Source organism: Lupinus angustifolius, unplaced genomic scaffold (assembly GCF_001865875.1).
Source record: "Lupinus angustifolius cultivar Tanjil unplaced genomic scaffold, LupAngTanjil_v1.0 Scaffold_415, whole genome shotgun sequence".
In the NCBI taxonomy this organism is placed as follows: Eukaryota; Viridiplantae; Streptophyta; class Magnoliopsida; order Fabales; family Fabaceae; genus Lupinus; species Lupinus angustifolius.
The window spans coordinates 110,885-117,148 of NW_017727825.1; positions in this window are offsets into that span (position 1 = coordinate 110,885).

Consider the following 6,264-nt stretch of genomic DNA (forward strand, 5'->3'; position numbering starts at 1 on the left):
AAGTTATGAATTTCTTCATGATGTTGTTGATAAATGATGAATTATCTATATGAACTAATTTTATGTCTGAGTGTGATATTCTGAGTAAGTTCACGCCGTCAATGAATTTATGTTCATTAGATGTCTTACTCTCTCTATTTCTCTTCTTTTCTATTGCTTGCTTTTCGGACGTGTGCTCGTCAGGTAGACATCTTTGCTCGGATTTGGAACTACCCGTCTATGATGTTCCAAGAGGGGGCGTGCAGAATTGAGGAGAGGCAGTACCCTAGTTTTGGAGTTAGCCACTAGGAGTTGCTTATCATTTTGTGACTTTTGAAACACTGACGGCTTCAGCTTGTTCATGTCTTTGTTTAATGTCTGTTGGCGATGATTAGTATTTCCGCCCTTTCTTTTTGGATTTTGTATATGTTAGTGGCGATGTAGTTCCGCCTTTGTTGACTTAGTTTGTACGAACTAAAGATGACTTAACCGTTTATATGAATTGTTATTCAGGAAATTATGAATCAGGTTAAGTTATCATTCGATAACGATAAGTTGATTTTCCGCATTTGAGTTACTTAAAGTGATATCCCGGAAAAGGAAGGTTCTAAAAGGAAACAATTTTATACAATCTCTTTATTCAAAAAAAAAAAATTTACCCATTTTTCCGCAATGGTTTTTAGAAGTATTTTTCGGGGCGTTACACCGCTTCCATTAGAAATCTTCAATAGAAATAAAACACCAAATGCTCATTTTTGAATAAAAATGAAGTATTAATGACATTGTAGAAGTACAATAGAAAATGGTGCTGAAAAAAGGAAAAGTCTTAAGAGAATTCATTTCAAGAAGAAGTTGTCACAAAAGTTATACAAGTGTACTAATAGCTACATTAATTGTCTCATCTATAAATAGTCTCACCATTTGAAGAACAAAAGATCCTCAAATGTTGCACAAACAATCTGTATATCATTTATAGGTCTCATTTATATTTTATTATTACAAAAGGAAATTGCTCAATACAAACTAAAAAAGTAGTTTGACGGTCACAACTTTTTAAGACTGGTACGTTCTCGCTTCAATTAGAAATCTTCAATAGCCAAAAAACATTAAATGTTCATTTTGGAATGAAAATGAAGTAATAATGACATTGCAAAAGTACAAGAGAAAAACGATGTTGAAAGAATGAAAAGTCTTAAGAGATATTTATTTCAAGAAGAAGTTGTCACAAATTTTATACTATTGTATTAATAGCTACATTAATTATCTCATCTATAATAGTCTCACCATTTGAAGAACAAAAGATCATCCAATGTTGCACAAATAATCTGAATATCATTTTAGAATAAAAATGAAGTATTAGTAGCATTGTAGAAGTACAAGAGAAAATGATGCTTAAATAAGGAAAAGTATTAAGAGATATTTATTTCAAGAAGAATTTGTCACAAAAATTATACAATTGTATCAATAGCTACATTAATTGTCTCATATATAAAGAGTCTCACACTTGGAAGAACAAAAGATCATTTGGTGGTCACAACTTCTTAAGACTGATGCATTCTCGTTTCCATTAGAAATCTTCAATAGCCAAAAAAATACTCAATGCTCATTTTAGAATGAAAATGAAGTATTAATAACATTACAGAAGCACAAGAGAAAATGATTCTCAAATAAGGAAAAGTCTTAAGAGATATTTATTTCAATAAAAAGTTGTCACAAAAATTATACAATTGTGTCAATAGGTACATTAATTGTGTCAACTATAAATAGTCTAACAATTTCAAGAACAAAAGATTTTCCAATGTCGCACAAATAATCTGAATATCATTTATTCATTTAAAGTTCTCATTAATAATTTATAATTATAAAAGGAAATTTCTCAATACAAACTATAAAATAAGTTTGGTGGTCACAACTTTTCAAGACAGCTTCATTCTCGCTTTCATTAGAAATCTTCAATAGAAAAAAAAACATTAAATGCTCATTTTAGAAAGAAAATGAAGTATTAATTGCATTGTAGAAGTACAATTATATCAATAGCTATATTTATTGTCTCATCTATAAATAGTGTAACCATTTGATGAACAAATAATCATTCAGTCTTGCACAAACAAACCGAATATCATTTAAAGTTCTCGTTTATAATTTATTATTACTGGAGGAAATTGCTCAACACAAACTATAAAAGAAGTTTGATGGTCACAAATTTTTAAGACTACTATATTCTCGCTTCCATTAAAAATCTTCAATAGCCAATAAACATTGAATGATCATCTTAGATTGCAAATGAAGTATTAATGGCATTGCAGAAGTACAAAGGAAAATTATGCTAAAAGAACGAAAACTCTTAAGAGATACTTATTTCAAGAAGAAGATGTCATAAAAATTATACAACTGTATTAATAGCTATATGAATTATCTCAACTATAAATAGTCTCATCATTTGAAGTAAAAACGATTGTCCAATCTTGTACAAACAATCTGAATATCATTTAATGCTCTCATTTATAATTTATTATAAGAAAAATAAATTGCTCAATATAAACTATAAAAAAGGTTTGGTGGTCATAACTTTTTAAGACTGCTACGTTCTCACTTCCATTAGAAATCTTCAATAGCCAAAAAAACATTAAATGTTCATTTTAGAATGAAAATGAAGTATTAATGGCATTGCAGAAGTAGAATAGAAAATGATGTTGCGATAAAAAAATAGTCTTAAGCGAAATTTATTTAAAGATAAAGTTGTCACAAAAATTATACAAATGTATAAATAGATACATTAATTGTCTCGTCTATAAATAGCCTCATCATTTGAAGAACAAAGGATTATCCAAATTTGCACAAACAATCTGAATAACATTTAAAGCTCTTAGTTATAATTTATTATTACAAAAGGAAAATGCTCAATTCAAACTATAAAAGATGTTTAGTGGTCATAACGTTTTAAGACTGCTACATTCTCGCTTCCATTAGAAATCTTCAATAGCCAAAAAACATTAAATGTTCATTTTAAAATGAAAATGAAATATTAATTGCATTGTAGAAGTACTAGAAAATATGATGGTGGAAGAAGGGAAAATGTTAAGAGATATTTATTTTTAGAAGAAGTTGTTGCAAAAGTTATACAATTGTATTAATATCTATATTAATTGCCTCATGAATAAATAGTCTCATCATTTGAAGAACAAAAGATCATCCAATCTTGCACAAAAAATCTAAATATTATTTAAATTTCTCATTTATAATTTACTATTACAAAATGTAATTGCTCAATACAAACTATAAAAGAAGTTTGACTGTCACAACTTTTTAAGACTGCTACATTCTTGTTTCCATTAGAAATCTTCAATAGGCAAAAAATATTAAATACCCATTTTAGAATGGAAATGATGTATTAATGGCATCACAGAAGTACAAGATAAAATGATGTTGAAATAAGGAATAGTCTTAAGAGAAATTTATTTCAAGATAAAGTTGTCATAAAAATTATACAATTGTATCAATAGCTACATTAATTATCTAATTAATAAATAGTCTTACCATTTGAAGAACAAAATATTATCCAATTTTACACAAACAATATGAATAACATTTAAAGCTCTCATTTATAACTTATTATTACAAAAGGAAAATGCTCAGTACAAATCATAAAATATGTTTAGTGGTTACAACTTTTTAAGACTTTACATTCTCACTTCCATTAGAAATCTTCAATAGCAAAGAAACATTAAATGCTCATTTTAGAATGAAAATGAAGTATTGATGACATTGGAGAAGTACTAGAAAATATTTAAGAGATATTTATTTCAAAAAGAAATTGTTATAAAAATTATACAATTGTGTTTATAGAAACATTAATTGTCTCATCTATAGTAGACTCACTATTTGAAGAACAAAAGATCGTTCAATCTTCCACAAACAATCTAAACATCATTTAAAGCTTTCATTTATTATTCATTATTACAAAAGGAAATTGCTCAATACATACTATAAAAGAAATTTGACTGTCACAACTTGTTAACACTACTACGTTCTCGGTTCCATTCTATATCTTCAATAGCAAAAAAAAATATTAAATGCTCATTTTAGAATGAAAATGAAGTATTAATGACATTGTAGAAGTACAAAAGAAAATTATGCTGAAAGAATGAAAAGTCTTAAGAGAATTTATTTCAAGAAGTCACAAAAGTTATACAATTATATTTATAGCTACATTAATTGTCTCATATATAAATAGTCTCACCAAATGAAGAACAAAAGATCATTTAATCTTACACAAACAATCTGAATATCATTTAAAACTCACATTAATAATTTATTGTTACAAAAGGAAATTATTCGATACAAACTATAAAAGAAGTTTAGTAGTCACAACTTTTTAAGACTGCTACATTCTCACTTCCATTGGAAATCTTCAATAGTCAAAAAAATTAAATGCTTATTTTAGAATAAAAATGAAGTATTAATGGCATCACAAAAGTACAAGAAAATATTATTTCAAGAAGTTGTTATAAAAGTTATACAATCGTATTAATAGCTACATTAATTGTCTCATCAATAAATTTGATGGACAAAAGATCATTCAATATTGCACAAACAATCTAAATATTATTTAAAGGTCTCATATATAATTTATCATTACAAAATGTTATTGCTCAATACATACTATAAAAGACGTTTGGCAGTCACAACTTGTTAAGACGGCTATGTTCTCGCTTCCATTAGAAACCTTCAACAACCAAAAAATATTAAATACCTATTTTAGAATGAAAATAAAGTGTTAATGACATTGCAGAAGTACAAGAGAAAATAATGTTGAAATAAAGAATAGTCTTAAGAGAAATTTATTTCAAGATAATGTTGTCACAAAAACTATACAATTGTATCAATATCTACATTAATTGTCTCATCTATAAATAGTCTCACCATTAGTAGAACAAAAGATTATCCGATGTTGCACAAACAATCTGAATAATATTTAAATCTATTATTTATAATTAATTATTACAAAAGGAAATTTCTCAATACAAACTATAAAAGAAGTTTGGTGGTCACAACTTTTTAAGTCTGTTATATTCTCAAGTCCATTAAAGCATCCACAATGGTGCAATCCATTTTTTTGTTATTAAATGGGTCCCACTAATTATTTTATATTTGCTTACACATTCCAAATTAAATGGACTCTACAAACTTACCTCACATTTATATTTCATATCAAATACATAATTAAATTAAAAATTAATAAAAATAATTAAATTTATTAAAATAAAATGAAATTGATTAAAAATAACACGAAATTCATTACAAAATAATAAAATTTTAAATGATAAATTAGAAAATTACATAAATATAAATTATAAAAATATATAATTAAATCATTGTTCAAAGTTGGTCAAGGGAAAAATTTAAATAGATTGTGAGAAAATTTAAATAGATTGAACAAGGGAAAAATTGAAAGTTTGATCATCTGAAACTTATCACAATAGATGAATATTTTGTACCTTAAAAATATTACGATTTTAAAATGTTACCGTGTCACTCCTAATTAACAAGTTTCTATAGTCCATTCAATAAAATGCTAGATCATCAGTAAATAAAGGATTGAATAAAGGAATGTGCCTATTTAATATTCATTCTTCACCTTATTTAATATTCTTTTCTGCCCTGTTTTCTATAAGTTATTTATTCATTTTTTAATGTTGTTCAAATATAAGAACCATGCTTATTTTGTTCACGATTGTGAAATAAGCACAAGAACAGTACTTCTCCAATGGTAAAATTGGAAGAATGTTTTTATTTAGCTATGAACTCAGTTTTTTCCACCATTGTGGGTGCTTTTAGAAATCTTCAATAGCCAAAAAACATTAAATGTTTATTTTAGAATAAAAATGAAGTATAAATGGCATTGTAGAAGTACAAGAGAAAATGATGCTGAAAGAAAGAAAAGTCTCAAGAGATATTTATTTCAAAAGTAAGTTGTCATAAAAATTATACAATTGTATTAATCGCTACATTAACTGTCTGATCTATAAATAGTCTTAGCATTTGAAGATCAAAAGATCATCCATTGTTGCAAAAAGAATCTGAATATGATTTAAAACTCTCATTCATAATTTATTATTACAAAAGGAAATTGTTCAATACAAACTATAAAAAAAATCTTGGTAGTAACAACTTTTTAAGACTATTATGTTATCGCTTCCATTAGAAATCTTCAATAGCCAAAAAACACTAAATGCTCATTTTAGAATTAAAATGAAGTATAAATGGCTTTGTAGAAGTACATGA